Source organism: Ambystoma mexicanum, chromosome 2q (assembly GCF_040938575.1).
Source record: "Ambystoma mexicanum isolate Mex_15411 chromosome 2q, UKY_AmexF1_1, whole genome shotgun sequence".
Classification (NCBI taxonomy): Eukaryota; Metazoa; Chordata; class Amphibia; order Caudata; family Ambystomatidae; genus Ambystoma; species Ambystoma mexicanum.
Window position 1 is genome coordinate 1,085,715,460 of NC_090924.1, and position 18,571 is coordinate 1,085,734,030.

An 18,571-nucleotide genomic window follows, 5' to 3' on the forward strand; every position below is an offset into this window, starting at 1 on the left:
CACACTCCGCTCTACTTACTGAAACATCAGGCACCTCAGCACCGGCGCTTCTGCTCCAAGCCAGTCTTCGCCCTATTGATTATGTTATGATACCGACTGCCACTGAGGTATTGCTCTTTATATCTCGCTACACACACGCAGAACGGTTGAACTAACCCGTATTGCTTCGGGCCGTGCGCCGCTCTTTTGTACTTTCTTCTATTGCTGGTCTGCATCTGAAGCAGAGCAGCAGCACAGCACCTGCTTCCAGGACCCATCAAGCTTAGGAGGTAGAGAGTTAAGCAGAGAGATAAAGCACTCTCACTAGGCAGGTTTTCAATGCTATTGTACTTTGTAGGCACTTTGCCTTAATTGGGAACTACATTTCCCAGGACACACTTAGCTCTACTTACTGAAATGTCAGGCACTTCAACGCTGGCACTTCAGCTCCAATGCGGTCTTCACCGGTTATCAGCGCTCACAGCGCCTCAGCGTAACTCTGCTCAAGCAAGTCCACGGCTTTCCTGCGTATTCAATATCCTAGGCTCTTGCAGTTATCATGGGCTACCCTCCTAGAATCCCTTTGTCCTTAGCAATATTGCAAGCTAATCGTCTGGCACACATTAATAAACTAAAGCCAACCAAAATAGATAGTCTTTTCTTTTGACTACTATACCGGCCACGACCAGGAGCTCTGACATCGCATTGCCAGGCTTGGCTTCTGGTATACCAAAGACAGTGAAAGCGGTTCAAAAGCAAGCTTGTCTCCCAGGAGCTTGCATAGCCACTTCACCATTCATAGCAAATTCCCTGGTCTTGGGGGTTTCCAGCCTCGGTCCTCTAGCGCATGGCACTCAACTCCAGAGACGTTTGTATGGGAGGGCAAAAGGGGCACTTGCCCAGGGCCCACACCTTGGAGGGAGCCCCGCAAGGCTGCCTGATCTAAAGAAGTAAGATTCCTTTGTTCACCAGACTTAAATAGCACACATCAGGATATTTTATGACATGGTGCTGAGGCTCTTGTCTGTTTTGGCAAGTACATTCTGCCTCGATCAATTCATCATGCAATGCTTTCTGTGTTCACTGTGGCATATATATATGTATAGTTTGTTTGTATAGTTTGTTTGTGTGTTCCTTGTGGCACAGCTCCTGTAGCATTATTTCCTTCCTGTGGGAATTATGTTGATCATGTGCAATAGCCACATTTTAAAAGCATATTGGTAAATTGAGTGCCACAATGGTTCAGAAGTTAGCTCAGTGTGTTAAGCACTCATTGCAGAGATATGTGTTCCAATGCAAGATTAGAATAGCACATTCCTGCAAGGCTGCTGGAGCCTTTCCTATGTCTGAAGGTTATAAACCTGCCTGCGTATGTACTTGGTCTTGCAGCACAACAGGTGCTATTATCAGCAATGCACCTGCACCAGATAGGGGTTGCTATAAAAACGAACATGTTATCCTTATGGTGAAGGTCTAGAAATTGGTTTGTTCAGATGGGGTGTTGTAAAACCTAGGCATTCACCTCCAATGATGAGCAGAAACTGTTAGTCCAAGAGATGAATAAGTATCCAAATTTGGAACCAAAGCATTTATGCTTGTATCCTGGCTTTGCCAGCAGACAATACAGTGATCCTGGTCAAAGCATCTACTATCTCGTACATTACTGTACTGTCTTCTGTGAAGTTTGCCTCCTCCCATGATGGTGGCATCGTTTAGCCCATTACTTGATCTTTCAATCTTATGTAGCCCATTTGAGTGGAAGGGGTGGTAGACAGAAGGGAGCGGACCAGATGGTGCAGGACTCGGGCAAGCATATTTTAAAGTTTGCTCGTTTGACACAAAAATGCTTTGCATTTTTGTTAAAGTCAAAGGTTTTTCTGCACGTTTATAAATGACAATTTCACAAGCCAGTGTTTTGGAACTATGTAAATCTTTAAAATACAAAAGACCAACCAGATTAAATCTGTTAAATCACACTGATTGGTATGCTGGTGCTTATATACTTCTCTTGATGATGAGAGAATGAAGCTAGAATCATTCTTTGTTACACCCTTCTATAATATCTTGTTTTTAAAAATTGTCATATTTGATAATGTGATTGGTGTACTTTCCAAGTCAGTTTTATAAAATTAGATTATTTTAGTTCATGGTAAGAACCGGTAATGAAAGTGTTCAAATGCAGAAATTGCAGAGTTGGCACGAATCCCAGATTCACCCCTTAACCAGTCTGTGTAATGCTGGGCATCTAATTATGTTGTATTGCCTAGCCTCTCGAAATTGCCAGTCCCTGAACCTTTACAATTTTCAGCCCTTCAGAGAGATTTCCTTCTCAGGGTATGATCTTCAAAGCAGCCTCTTTCATGGTTTCACTCGCTATAGTGTTGCTTCCTCTGTAATAGTGAGCATTGATGTACTGAACACCACAGGCACTTTATTATTTTGATCTCTAATGGCAACACTATTTGAAAACAATGTTCCATTTATAATCTCATTCTGTCTGGATACAGGCACCTTCCTGGTGGTAGCTTTTAATCTGCATCCACTATGACTGCTATAATTTGTGTAGCTTTCTCCTTCCTACCAATTGGTCTCATCTATCCATGCTTGAGCATGTTTGTGTTTTGTGAGCCAGCAAATGTGAGTTCTCTGTCTATTCTGGGCTACATGTACCTTTTACATACAGTACTACATTAATGCTACAGGCTGCATACCTTCCTGGATTCTATTGATAAAAAGTCTCCTGAATCTATGCTAGAACAGAAGTAACCTTATCGTAGATTGATAATGTTGGCCTTCAAATGGTACTTGTTTATCAGTCTGATTAGAGCAAGAATGAAGAGGTATGGGACTTAATGGGATTAAACATCCTTATTTTTAATGCTGTGAGGCAGCATATCAACCTATGGGCTGTAATTGTGGCAGGGGGGCTGGGCAGATATTCTTCATCACTTAATTCCTTTGGTTTGGTGGAGTGGGGCCCCAAAGATGTCCGTGCCCAGGGCCCCAAAAGTGCTTAAGATGGCCCTGCCCAGCTCGACAACAGTACTAAACATTTGGTGCTAGAGGTTGGCCTCTCCCCCTCCCCCTCTACTTTCCTCCTGTTCCCTCATGGCATAATCACCCAAATACAGTCAATAATACAAAAAACCTTACAACCACCAGACTAGGAGCAAAGGAACCTCACTAAAAGTAGAGCTTCTCAATACAAGATCGCTGATTAGCCATGCCCGCGACCTCCACAACCTGATAACGGCCACTTCATTGGACATACTTTGCATCACCGAAACCTGGCGTCGGGACACTAGCGGCCCTTCTATTAATTTAGCAGTTACCCCAGGCTTTTCCTTCTTTGGCGCCAACCGCAGTACTGGCTATGGCGGTAGTGTAGCTATCATAGCTAAAACTGAGTTGGGACTCTTTCCAGTCCCCATTTCCTGCCCCGGATGTGAAATTTTACATGTAAAAATGACTCCAACCAATAACAACTGTGTAAATATTGTTCTCATCTACAGTCCTCCCAACCCTATGCCTGACTTCAACAATGAAATCACCAACATTTAAAACAATATATCCAGCCCAAACGCGGCCACTCTCTTTTTGGAGAACAGGTGGAGAGGGAATGTGCTGGATAAAAAAGCAATTGATTTAGAGTCCTCTGTTGTCAGCATAGGTCTCGAAGTACAAAATAACGAACCTACAACAACTAATAATAATATCCTTGACTGGATGGTGACAAGGAATCTCCTTGCCTATAACTGTTATGCTCACCTGGTCTCTGCAGAGGCGTTGGGGCACGGTTGCAGCCCTCCCAGGGATGAGGTCGCTCGGGTCCGACTTCGCCCTCTGCGCTTATGTGGTGACTGGTGGTAAAAGGTGATCCTGCTCGGGACTGCTCCTGCATGGAGAATAGGGGACGTGAGTATGCCAGCCTGTGCGCCTGATCCTTTTCCAGACCCCTTCTCCCAAACCTTGGTACCGGTGGGATGCGCTGTCCCTGGAAAGCACACCTGTTGATTAGTTTTGGCGAGCACTGCGTCCTGCTACTTCTGGCAGAGGCGCTTGTATGATCTGGACCGAGTTCCTTCACTGGTCCCTTGCATGTGGTAGTCCAGTCCTGCTGCGACTAAGCCACTATACTTCAGGTAAGTGTTCCTGTTTGCCTTTGTCTTTCCTCGTCTGTTTTTGTTGTATTGTAAAGTTTGTTGTCTTGTATTGCTGTCCGTTTCACTTTTGATGTTTGCTCTTTTGCTTTCTTCCTTTGCAGGTGATGTTGCTGGCCCAGCAGAAGCTGCAGAGCTCGAGGCGGCAGCCGGAGGGAATAAGGAACGAAGCTGCAGCGGTACACTAGCTGGTAAGTTGGAAACTAGGGGGCGCAAGGGGTTCAAATGCGGCGCAGCCCTAGGACGGATGTGCTAACCTTGTCTTTTTTCTTCTTCACAGGGTCCGAGTTCGTGGATTCGGAGTGCGGTGCTGAGACGTCGGGATCAAGATCACTGGATGTCAGGAGATGAGTCTGCAGATGAAGCGATTAAGCACTGGTTTCCTGGAGGTGAGTATGCAGGAGAACGCCTGGTTTCAAAGGTAAGTAAACTGGTCCAAGCGGCGGTGACCATCACGTTGCACGTGAGTGCACAGTAACGCGAAGCACCAGCCTTAAGGATGGAGAAGCTTATATAGGTGAGCTTCTGAAGCCATGCCCACCAGGTTCAGCCTGTCTGCCACACCATGCCACACTTGATGAGTCAGCACATAAAGACCAGGCCTAGGGAGTCACACCTGATGAGCCAGCACATGAGGAGGTTCTCTGGAATAAAGGCTTTCAGTTCCTGGAAAGTTCTTGTAAAATAAAAGCTCTCCTGCACTGAAATAAAGTAAAAGCACTCCTGCACTGAAATAAAGTGTTCCTGCTCACATCTCTATATGAGCCTGGTGCCAAAGGCGCCAGGACTGAGTCCAGCCAGGGCCCCTGTGTTTATGGGTCCCAAAAGGACATAAGTCAAGTGACCCATTGTCCCATCACTAGAGTGCATGGTCTTTGTGTTCTGGGGCCTGTGGCCATGACAGCATACACCCTCAAGGCCCTTCACATCGGAGTTTTCCCCTCTGGCCCTGGTTTAGTGGGGTTATTGCAGTGGAACTGCCTGATTAATCATGGAGGGAGACATGAAACACCGGGTGGATCCGCATGTGGGACGGCAATTCTAATTTCATGGCTGCAGGGTTCATCACAGCCTTGATAGTGTAGGGTCCCAGATATCTTGGATGGAACGCCTGTGGTACTTTCAGGGGGATGTTTTTGGATGCTAACTAAACCTTGTCTCTGACTTGGTAGTTGGGAGCTTCCCTTCAGTGTCGATCCGCAAACTGCTTCTGTTTCTCTTTGGCTCTGGCAAGATGCTCTGCTACTTCCTTAAAAACCTAGGTGATGGTTTTGTGTAATGCTGTTACAGCGGGCATTTCTAATGATTCAAGTGGGTCGAAAACAGATGTCCGTGGATGTCGACCTTACACTATGTAGAATGGGCTTTGTCGCGTACTGGTGTGAATGGAGTTGTTATATGCATATTCTGCTAACCAAAGTATGTCCTTCCAGGTATCCTCAGTTTGTTGCAGCATACACCTTATGTATTGCTCGAGGGTCTGGTTAGTCCGTTCGGTCTGGCTGTCGGTTTGGGGGTGATGCCTTGTAGATAAACAGAGGTCGATTTTGGCAATTTTATAATACCTTTTCCAGAATGCAGAGACAAACTGAGTTCCTCGGTCTGATATCAATATTGATGGGAACCCGTGTAGCCGGACGATCCGTTCCAAAAACACAGTAGCCAGAGTAGAAGCAGTTGGGAGACCTTTCAGGGAATAAAGTGGGCCATTTTGGAAAACACATCTACGACGACTAAAATGGCATTGTATCCGTTACAGGAGGGAAGGTCTGTAATAAAATCCTTTCATAGGGTATGCCAAGGTGCTGGGGGTACTTCTAAGGGACGTAGCAGACCTGCAGGACTTTGTTTTTGGGACTTGTGTTGTGCACAAGTGCTACATGTTGCGATGAACTGGACAATGTCCTTTCGCCAAGTTGGCCACCAGTAATTTTTCTTTATTTAAGCTTCGGTTTTGGCTATTCCCGGATGCCCTTCTACTAATGAATCATGATAGTTTGCAATGATTTGATTCTGTAATTTCTTATCCGGGATGTACAATCATCCTTGGTAGTATGGTAGGTTGTCCACGATCATATACCGGTCTCCCTTCCCTAGCCATTCTTTTTGTGCTGGTGGACTCATGAAGTGTTGCAGGTCATATTTTAAGTTGTCGAGAGTGGTGGTTGTGGCAATCATGCCTTGGATTCGTCCTTCAGGGATGATGGCCACGGGGTCTGGTGTAGTTAATGCCTCTTCTCCGTCACTTATGCGAGACAGGGCGTCCGCTTTTCCATTGCGTACTCCGGGTCTATAGGTGATGACATGTACTGTGTAGAAAATATTCATACCTGTAGTCTGTGTTCATGCATGTGGATGTGCATGAATCTGCAAGTAGAAATCTTGGAGAGTTTTATCGTAGTTGTTGCTGTAGGTCCTTTGCAGTCACATCTCAATTGTACTGAGAGTGATCAATAGGACATCTAAAGTGCTGATCTGTGATGTAGTTAGATGTAGAGTTCTTGGATGTGATTGTTACGCTCACCTGGTATCCACGGGCACCACACGATACTGGATGGAGGTCTAAGTGCTATCCCAGACTCCTCTCTACTTGGTTATGTGCCAGACGTTGGGTAGCACCTATAACAGGAGAATGGAGGGTTAAGATACTGGTTCTGTGATGGGTGAACTCCCACCTCCTTCTGGTCCAAATCCCCTCCCTTGGGGTTATTGCTCACCTTAGGTTTTTGTGCATTGAACTCTCCGTCCTGGGTCTCTGTGCAGGGGCACGTGGTTGGTGTGGGTGTTCCGTGGACCTAGTTGCTTCACTGCTCTGTGTGCCCTTATATCGGGTCGAGACCGGCTGTGATTCAACTCTGCTTGCTGTCTTCCAGGTGAGTTATAATGTCTTTTCCATCTTTATTCTGTCTCTTTCTTCCCCTCCGTTTTCTCTGTCTTCTCGGTGTCTTGCTCCACTACGCTATTCCCTAACAATGTCTCTTTTTGTTTTCACACAGATGGTTACGATCTCGATGTTGTTGCGCCAATGGCAAAGGCCACAGTGAGTTATTGATGCGCGGAGCGCTGCCCTGTTTGTTAGTGTTAATTGCTAACCTGTGTTCTCTTCTCTTCTTTGTACAGGTTGCGGTGATGTTTTCCGGAGTGATGAGCGATCAAAGTGCTGCTTGCCCAGGTAAGTGCTTTGTTAATGCTGACCTTATTCCTTCTCCTTTGCAGGTTGCAGTGAAACCAGGAGATGGGCGAGGTAAGAGATCGCAGGGTGCTGCCAGGACTCGCTGCTAGCCTGGGTAAGAATTGTTATTAATGCGGTCCTTGTTTCTTTACGTTTGCAGGTTGCGGCGAACTCCGGAGATGGGCGCAGGATGGATTCAAGGCCGGTTACTTCACAGTTAAGTGTTCTTGCTCGCTAATTTTGTTCTTGTTCTTCCAGGTTATTAATAGAATCCGGATCTAGGGCTCCAGGATCAGGCCACGGGAGAAGCAGATTAGCAGGAGCTGGACACGGTGAGAGTTACGCTGCAGGAGCGCAGAATAACGCAAAGCGTGTTCTGCTGTTTGGATGTGGTTTAAATAGCTTAGGTAAAGTAGTTCCAGGCCCAGCCACACCCAAAACACTAGACCGCATAGCTTGGTTCTAAAGAACTGAGCTGTGTAATAGGCCTCCATGTTGGATTAAGGTCCGAAACTGGTATTGCTTTATTCCTGATAATGAGCCTGGTGCCAAAGGTGCCAGGACTGACTCCATGTATGTTTCTGATGAAGTTTTAAGGCCCTTGGGCCAGTGTAAAGGGCTTTAGCCCCACTGCTGCCAGGGGGATGTTCTACCTGAGGGGGTCAGGGGCATGGATCGTGACAGTGATTGGTGGATGATTGTGTGACTGCTTAACAGTAGCCAATGAAGAAATGGTGCAGAAAGTGAAGTGGAAAGGGTAGAAGGGCTACCCCAGTGTTACGCACTCCGTGAACACCGCGGCTGTCTGCAGACAGGGCGTGCCACATTCAGGGTTTCTCAGCAAATCCAGCATGGAAAGGAGACTGTAGGGATCAGCCAATCAGATGTTGAGATTGTGGTTTGTGTTGAAAGAGGCTGTGTGTAGTGAAGATGGCAGAGGTGGAGAAAGTCAGGGTGTTGGTGGTTGGAGATATGTTTGTGCATGGTTTGGAGCAGTATGCTAAAAGCAGGAATGTGACAAACAATTTTGATGTTAAAGGAGTGGAGATGGTGTGGAGCACTGTGCCTGGTTTCAATGTGCAGGGAATTGTACACGTTTGTGGAGATATGGGCAGGGTGAACAGTCCACATGTAGTTGTTTTGCACTGTGGTGCTTTGCATTTAGGCTATGTCAGTGTTCCTACTTTGTTGGAAGATTTGGAACAATTGGTTCAGGCAGTAATGAAAATACTTCCAAATGCCAAGGTTATTTTTTCTGGTTTAGAACCTAGGGCAATATGGGACAATAGTTCTGTTTTTTGTCGTCAGCAAAATATTGCTAGGTGTGCAATCAACCGAGGCATGTTTGCTTTCATGCTTAGAGCTGGTATGTTCTTTTGTAATAATGAGAACATTGATTCTGGTAATGTTGTTCATTTTAAAGAACATGGCATGTCTTTATCTTTTCTGGGAAATGCCATGATGTTTTGGAACATAAGGGTTGCTTTGGAGAAGCCAATGTGAAGATTTTTGGAGGAAAATAAGAAAAGAAAAAAAAATAAATAAAGGTTTTTCTGAAGCATCTGCAAAAAAAAAAAAAAGGCTCTTTTCAGAGCCAACCTCAATGGGAAACGGGGCACACTATTTATTTTTCATTCCCCACGCTCAGATTTTTCGATTTGTCTGCGGACACCGCATATTGCATACAGGGATTTTGGGGTTGAGAGGCATGTAAATGAGACTGAGCAGAGCAAGGGATTGGTCAATAAGGTTTACTGGGTGTGTTGTGTAAGGAGAGAGTTTGGCAGAAAGTCTTTTTTCCTGAGAGAAGAGCAGATAGCTATGGCTGTGTGTTTCAGAAAGCAGATTGTTTGGATTTTGGGAGATTCGTGGATAAATTGGTTGGAGGTGCATGTAGATCACTGTGGAGCAGGTGCACATCTTGGATTCTCTCATGTGGAAGTGCACTGGCATGGAGTGTGTGAAATGAAGTGGCTGGATTAGGTACCTCTCTGTGCTACTTTGGTGACACAGCGTCATCCAGACATTATTATTATTCATTGTGGAGGGAACAGTTTAGGACATGTGTCTGAAATCTCTTTGCAATTTGCAATGAAAGAAGGACTTAGGAAAGTGATGGACATGTATCCAAACTCCAGAGTAATTTTTTCCCGTATTGCGCAGAGGCAAATGTGGCTGCGTTCTTTTTCATTTGGTCCACAAATGGAGAAAGCAAGGCGCAATGTTCAAAAGGCTGTTTGTGCCTTTTTGAGAGATGTTGGTATGTCCTCTTTTCAGAATGAAAACATTAGGTTTTGTAGTACACACATTTTCTGCAGAGATGGAGTACATTGTCATGATCTCTGCTTCCAAAAGGTCAGGACTTACCCAACTCCCTTGGAAGCAGACCCATAACCCAGGTTCCGAGTGCCAACTAGTCCCAATTGGGACCTTTTGGACCCTGTCCTGGCGCCAGTGGCACCAGGCTCATAAATATGCCCAGTCCCAGCGCTGGAAGCGCCGGGCTCATAATGCTTGGGTGGACTTACCTGCAGCAGACCATGCTGCTTACTTACCTGCCAGTTGAGCCTCTAATCCTCTTCTGTTTGGGACTACTTTTCCTGCTGGGTGGGGCAGGAGCCACTCCCTAGGTTCAGAACACTGGAACTCTTCTGGAAAGCAGGAACTCTTTTCTTACGTAGGCGAGGCTGTGGAAGGAGACACCTAAGCACTACAGGAGGCTATTTAAACCACACCCGATGGATGAATCTTGCTTTGCGTTATTCTGCATCCTCTGCAGCAGAACGCTCATCGTGTCTTCTGCATCTGATCCTGGGCCTAAGGGAAAAAGGCTTACCATCCTGAATCCAGTCTTCAGCAACACCTATAAAGACAAGAAAGAACAGGTTAGCATTACGGTCTTCAGTGACAGCGCTTCTCTTACCTGGTCCATCGGCTGTCACCAACGCCTCGCGCTGCATTCCGGCATCTGAAAGACAAAGGCTTACCTACTCTTCACGTGCTCCGGAGGTCTTCGCACTGCATTCCGGCATCTGAAAGACAAAAGCTTACCAACTCTTCGCACGCTCCGGAGGCCTTCGGCGCTGCATCCCGCATCTGAAAGACAAAAGAAGGTGCGTTTAAAGACATTGGGTAACTTCATAACTCACGTGCCAGTACTCCTTCCCACGCCGAACCCAGTGGGTATTCCGGCACCCTTCAGCAGCTCCGAACTTGTACCTGCAAGATAAAAGGACAGTTAGTGCGCATCGTGAAGCAGGCAACAAGCGCTTACTTACGTGCTTCCAGGCGCTTCTATTCCTCACACGGGTTCCATCCTCAACTCACTTCAGCCCGTCATCCGCCATCGCCGGAACCCTGCAAAACAAGAGACATCATTACAAAAGACTTTTAAAGACATTTGAAATACTCGGAACTTACCGTTCGTGCAGTAAACGACGGACAGCAGTCCTCTGAGGTCAAGAGGCCTGCACCCTTATCCAGTGAAGAAACTGGTTACGGCACCCTGCCCCGAGGCAGATGGAGAGCTCGGCGTTCACTTACCTAAGGTGAGAGCGTTAACCTTTGGGGTTCTACAAGAGAAGAGAAGGGGAAGCAGAGAGAGACACCCAATAACCCCAGTTCATTAATCCCATATTTTCTATCTGCAGACATCTTACTCTTCGAGTCAGACATACAGTGCACAGAGGTCCAGCCCAAAGAGCCAACCGTGTGTTACACATCACCTTTGAAGATACGGTATTCGCCCAGTCAAGACCAGCGCCTCTGCGGCAATCAGGTGAGCGTTACAGAACGCAAAGCCTACTGCAAAACTCCCGCCCAGGCGCTATGGAAACCTTGAATACCGACCAGCTAGCCCAGTTACTTGATGAACTAAGAGCAGAAGTGCATGCAGCCCGTCAGGAAACGAACGCTCTAAGAAGGGAACTGATTATTTCCAAGGAGCGAACAGACGATCTCGCTAGACAATTGCTACAGTCACAAGCCGGACAGACCCCATTACCCGCATCAGGGGCAAATCTTCCTTCAACATCCTCTATGAATCCAGTGCAAATCAACCTACCTGGGAATGTACCTCTGGCTCCGCCCGAGCGATTTTCTGGTGACCCAAAGAGGTTTGCAGTATTTATTAATCAGTGCCGGTTGCATTTCTTATGCCGGCCAGCAGCCTTTCCAACTGATCAAGCTAAAGTAGCTTTCATGCTTTCGTACCTCAATGGCGATGCGGCAGACTGGTCGATCCCTCTAGTTAATCAAGATGATCCGGTTCTCCATGATTTTTAAGCTTTTCAGCTCAGTATGGAAAAACTGTTCGCAAGACATTCACAGGGGCAGGCCTTGGACAATGAGCTTCTTTCGTTGCGACAGGGTAATCAAGACCTTTTGGCTTATATTGCGTCTTTCAACAGACTGATAGTGGAAACTCGATAGCCTGAGGACAAAAGGATTACGCTGTTTTATAGAGGTCTACGTGGAGAGCTCAAAGATGTGTTAGCCCAAGTAGTGAATCCCCCGCAAGACTGTTCGGACTATATAGACTTAGTCGTTCAAATAGATCACAGACTGCAGAACAGGAAGGCCGATCGTTCCAAGTTTGATGCTCAAGTATTTTCCAAACCACCAACTCCTTCCAAAGGAGTAGACTCCGGGGAACCCATGAAAATAGGGGGGCCTGAAAGGACCACTAACACAAAAGGAGCGGGAAAGGAGAAAACAGTTGCAATTATGCCTCTATTGCGGAAACTCAGGGCACTTTCTTCGAGACTGTCTGGTGAAACCAGCCAAGAAGGCAGTAGGAGGTGCGGTTACCAAGGTCACAAACTCTGAGCAGGGAAACGACCTCGCCCGACAAGAATAGAGGTCCTCTTGCCGAGCGTTAAAACCAGTTCCGTGACCTCGCATTTCGTGATACCTATGGTCCTCATTAACCCTGATCATCCGGATCGATTACATGCGATTGAAGCTTACGTCGACAGCAGTGCCATCGGCAATTATGTGGATCATGAAATGGTTTTGAGGATGAATCTAACTCTTTGTCCCAAGGCTGTAAAGGACGTCATTACTACGGTGGATGGTACGGAGATAGCCTCCGAACCAGTAACGCATACCACTCAAGAAGTGACGCTAGTAAGTCAAGATGGACACCATGAGAAGATCGTGTTCGATGTGATCAAGGCCCCTCAGTTCCAGATTATTCTAGGAATACCTTGGTTAGAGAAACACAATCCTCAGATCGATTGGCGAGCAAGAACGGTTCAGTTTCCAGAATGTGTCTCTACTTGTCACCCTCCACCTGGTGTTGCACTGGCAGCAATTTCTTCGGAGACTCCCCAGTTACCTCCCGAATACCTAGAATTCCAAGATGTTTTCCGGAAGGATCAGGCTAACTCTCTACCTCCTCATAGGTCTTATGACTGCCAGATAGACCTGATACCTGGATCTACTCCTCCTTGTAGTAGAATTTATGCCCTCACCGAGCCTGAGAACCTTCACCTCCGACAATACCAGGATCAATACCTAGCGAATGGGTTTATTCGTCCTTCCAAGTCCCCTGCTTCTTCAGCTTTGTTCTTCGTTCCAAAAAAAGAAGGGGACCTTAGAACTTGTATAGATTATCGTGCCCTGAACCAGATTACCGTTAAGAATAGATATCCGTTACCTTTGATCCCTGAACTCCTGGACCAAGTCAGAAAAGCATGCATATATACAAAGCTGGATCTTAGAGGAGCCTACCACTTGGTACGAGTAAAAGAGGGCGATGAATGGAAGACGGCCTTCCGCACCAAGTATGGGCTATTTGAATATCAGGTCATGCCCTTCGGACTTTGCAATGCCCCGGCCGCCTTTCAATATTTTATGAACGATGTCCACAGAGAGCTCATAGATGTGTGTGTTGTTGTTTACATTGACGACATCCTCGTTTATTCTTCATCGGAATCTGAACATCGGAAACACGTGAAAATGGTCCTCGAGAGATTGCGTCAACACAAACTTTTCGCCAAGTTGGAAAAATGTGTTTTCAACGTGACTGAAGTTGAGTTCTTGGGATTCATATTATCACCTAGCGGAGTGCGTATGGATTCAAAGTAGGTTGATGCAATTCTCAAATGGCCATCACCATCCTCCGTAAAAGGTGTTCAAAGCATGTTAGGCTTCGCTAACTTTTACCGCAGGTTTATCCCCGAATTCTCTCGAATAGTCCAGCCCATCACCACCTTGTTAAAGAAAAACAAACGTTTTGAATGGTCTACCGAGGCGGAGCAAGCTTTCCAGAATTTGAAGACTAAATTTATCTCTGCACCAATTTTAAAACATCCTCGCCCCGAACTCCCCTACATCGTTGAAACTGATGCTTCGAGCCTTGCCATGGGGGCAGTTCTATCACAAAAGGACCCAGTAACCAATCAGTTGCATCCCATGGCATTTTGGTCCCGCAAATTCTCGCCTCCTGAAATCAATTACACTATTACTGATAAGGAACTTCTGGCTATCAAGTCTGCCTTTAAGGCTTGGCGGCATTATCTTCTGGGGGCCCGACAAACCGTTATTGTGATTACGGATCACCGAAACCTGCAATATTTGAAAACCGCAAAAGCCCAATCCTCTAGACAACTCCGTTGGGCACTATTCTTTGCCGAGTTTGACTTCATAATTACCTATCGACCTGGTACAAAAAACGGTAAAGCTGATGCCCTTTCCCGGATGGGAGTGGAAGAACACTTGATCAACCCTAAACCTGTACCTATCATTCCCGAACAAAGAATTCTGGGTGTAATCGCCACACAATCCACAGAGGAAGTTAAGGATAAAGCCAGGCAACTTGTAACTCCAGCAGACATACAGAATTGGCATCTGCAGGGAAAGGACTTTGCAGTGAAGGACAACTTATTGTATTTCCATGAACGATTATACCTTCCCAGCACAGATTTACAGAAAAAGGTAATCTCTTGTTATCACGATTCCTTAATGGAAGGACATCCCGGTATGGCCAAAACCTCAGAAAAGATCAAGCGCTACTTCTGGTGGTCGTCTTGGAAAAAAGATATCAGAGACTTTATAATGTCCTGTGGAGTATGCGCCCAAAACAAGAGTCAAAAGGAAAAACCAGCCGGGCTCTTACGCCCTATTGACATCCCACCTCGCCCTTGGCATACGCTTTCTATGGACTTCATCACCGATCTACCTCCATGCTCCGGATACAATACGATCCTAGTAATCGTGGACTTATTCTCCAAGATGGCGCATTTCATTCCACTCAAAGGCTTGCCAACAGCAACAACTCTGGCCTGAGAATTTCTCGAAAACATCGTCCGACTGCACGGTTTTCCTTCAGTTCTAATTTCGGATCGAGGTAGTCAATTCATTTCTCATTTTTGGCGAAGTTGCTGTCGGTCGGCTCAAATTGATGTGAGACTATCGACCAGTCACCACCCTCAAACCGACGGACAAACCGAGAGGACCAATCAAACTCTGGAACAGTATTTACGCTGCATGCTGCAACAAACTGAAAAAACTTGGAAAGATATCCTTTGGATAGCCGAATATGCCTACAATAACTCTGTCCACTCGGGAACTGGGAAAACCCCGTTTTTTCTTCTATACGGCAGTCACCCTCGAACCTCGGAGTTGGATCCACTCCAAGATCCTGGAACACCAGCAGTAGACTACCTGCATTCTACAATCACCCAAGCCTTTAAGGAAGCCGTTTCTCACCTTCAAAGGACTAAGGAACAGTACAAGAAAGGAGCAGATCAACATCGGAAGGAAGCCCCCCAATATCAAGTAGGAGATCAAGTCTGGTTATCCACCAAATATCTACCTCTAAAAGGACCACGCACATTCAACCCAAGATACCTTGGTCCCTATTCCATCACTACCATAGTAAACCCAGTAGCGGTCAAATTGGACTTACCCCCTCACATGAAGATACATCCGGTCTTCCATGTCTCTCTATTAAAACCCATGCAACCTCAAACCCGACTAACTAAATCTCCAAAACCTATCCTAGTTGATGGAGAACTCGAGTTTGAAGTCAAAACCATCCTGGACTCGAAGATCTCCAAATCTAAACTATTTTACCTAATTGACTGGAAAGGCTACGGCCCCCAAGAAAGATCCTGGGAACCTGCAGAATATGTCCACGCTCCTCGTCTAATCAAAAGATTCCATCGAACATTTCCTGACAAACCCAAACCCCCGGAGAAGCCCGGTTTGGGAGGGGCCTTGAGGGGGGGTGCTGTCATGATCTCTGCTTCCAAAAGGTCAGGACTTACCCAACTCCCTTGGAAGCAGACCCATAACCCAGGTTCCGAGTGCCAACCAGTCCCAATGGGGACCTTTTGGACCCTGTCCTGGCGCCAGTGGCACCAGGCTCATAAATATGCCCAGTCCCAGCGCTGGAAGCGCCGGGCTCATAATGCTTGGGTGGACTTACCTGCAGCAGACCATGCTGCTTACTTACCTGCCAGTTGAGCCTCTAATCCTCTTCTGTTTGGGACTACTTTTCCTGTTGGGTGGGGCAGGAGCCACTCCCTAGGTTCAGAACACTGGAACTCTTCTGGAAAGCAGGAACTCTTTTCTTACCTAGGCGAGGCTGTGGAAGGAGGGACCTAAGCACTACAGGGGGCTATTTAAACCACACCCGATGGATGAATCTTGCTTTGCATTATTCTGCATCCTGTGCAGCAGAACGCTCATCGTGTCTTCTGCATCTGATCCTGGGCCTAAGGGAAAAAGGCTTACCATCCTGAATCCAGTCTTCAGCAACACCTATAAAGACAAGAAAGAACAGGTTAGCATTACGGTCTTCAGTGACAGCGCTTCTCTTACCTGGTCCATCGGCTGTCACCAACGCCTCGCGCTGCATTCCGGCATCTGAAAGACAAAGGCTTACCTACTCTTCACGTGCTCCGGAGGTCTTCGCACTGCATTCCGGCATCTGAAAGACAAAAGCTTACCAACTCTTCGCACGCTCCGGAGGCCTTCGGCGCTGCATCCCGCATCTGAAAGACAAAAGAAGGTGCGTTTAAAGACATTGGGCAACTTTATTACTCACCTGCCAGTACTCCTTCCCACGCCGAACCCAGTGGGTATTCCGGCACCCTTCAGCAGCTCCGAACTTGTACCTGCAAGATAAAAGGACAGTTAGTGCGCATCGTGAAGCAGGCAACAAGCGCTTACTTACGTGCTTCCAGGCGCTTCTATTCCTCACACGGGTTCCATCCTCAACTCACTTCAGCCCGTCATCCGCCATCGCCGGAACCCTGCAAAACAAGAGACATCATTACAAAAGACTTTTAAAGACATTTGAAATACTCAGAACTTACCGTTCGTGCAGTAAACGACGGACAGCAGTCCTCTGAGGTCAAGAGGCCTGCACCCTTATCCAGTGAAGAAACTGGTTACGGCACCCTGCCCCGAGGCAGATGGAGAGCTCAGCGTACACTTACCTAAGGTGAGAGCGTTAACCTTTGGGGTTCTACAGGAGAAGAGAAGGGGAAGAAGAGAGAGACACCCAATAACCCCAGTTCATTAATCCCATATTTTCTATCTGCAGACATCTTACTCTTCGAGTCAGACATACAGTGCACAGAGGTCCAGCCCAAAGAGCCAACCGTGTGTTACACATCACCTTTGAAGATACGGTATTCGCCCAGTCAAGACCGGCGCCTCTGCGGGAATCAGGTGAGCGTTACATACATCTTACTTATGCCGGCAATCAGATTTTTCTGAAAAATACACAAAATGCATTGCAACCTTTTTTGGAATTACAGCAATCCATTTCGGAGTAGGTGTTGACCATTTGAAGTTTTTGAAACAAAGAAACACCACAAAAAGGCTCCTTTCAGAGCCACCACTTCCTCCCATAGAAAAGTGCAATGGTTCTGATAGGGCAGCACCCCCAAAAAAATGAAATGTCCGCAGACTTCTAAAGAATGCACAGGGCCCTGCACTATTTATTTGTCACTTCTATTTTGGGTTTTGTTGTTTTATATATTTTTTGGTTTTTTAAACATGACACGCAAGGAAAGGAGGGTAAGGAAGTGACACCAACCACGGGGATAAGAAAGGGCAGGTGGCGAGAGGAAGATGTAGGGTGGGCCTTAATGAGGTAGGTAGCAGACCTTCTCATGCTCCTTGACTGCAGTCTCAAAAGCACTCTGAAGGTTCTCCCCCCTGCAGAGTACTGCATTGCAGTACATGCACAATATTGTGACCCTCGAAAGGTAAGGGTCAACAGCATCATGAATGGCCTGCGAGGCGGCTGGAGGGATGCACTGTCCCACAGGAGTGTCTCTTGTGGTGACAGGAGCGGAAACGGAGGATGCTGCAGAGAAATTCAACCTAAGTTTATCGCAAGGTACAACCTTATGAATAGCCCCACCGTGGAACGACTTTAGGTGTCGCTTCATTGATGTAGTACCATAGCTATACGTTCCAGGCTTTCCACGACTCAGTACCATGCAGCACTGAGTGCAGATCACCTTGTTCGCACAAGCTTTTGGCTTTCCATCAAGAGTAGTAAATAACCGCCACACCCAAGACTCAGGATGAGTGCTAGTAGTAGGGACTTCCACTACCTCATCCTCTTCATGCTCCACTGCATCCTCACGCCTGTTCCCCTCTGCAGGCCCTTGGGGAGGTGGTGGTGGTGGTGGAGAGGTTGGTGGTGGTGCTGAGGCAGAAGCAAGAAGCAACGGCAGCAGGAACAGCCATTTAACCAATCTTCAAAGTTCTTAGGAACTTGCAAGAAGTTAGGACTTGAGGAACACAAAAGAGCAATCCAGCAGTGTGGAATAGTGTCTCTCCTGGAAGTCCAAAAACAGGATGAGGAGCAGCTCTGGGTGTGGCCTTTTATAGGGGTGCAGGTGCGCGCTTTGCGGACACATGCGATGTCCGGGGACACGTCAAACACCGAGAAAGGGCTCACAAAGTTCCAAAAAGTATGTAGATCGGCAGGGACATTGTCTGGGACATGTGCAATGGCGAACTTTTACTGTAAAATACCTTGGATTGCTCGAAAAAGCACTTTTTAAATGTTCGGGGGCCTGGACAGTGTCTGCAAATAAGGACACACGCTCAGCGTGGGTGCGGTCACATGATGACATCGCGGACACTTTCGCGAATGGGACGGCTGTCGGCAAGACACCAAATGCGCAGGGACGGTTGTGCGCATGCACGCAGGTCTTTTACGGACAGTGTTCAGGTCCCCAAACTAATTAAAAGTGTGACACACGTGCGGCAGACAGTTACGGACAGA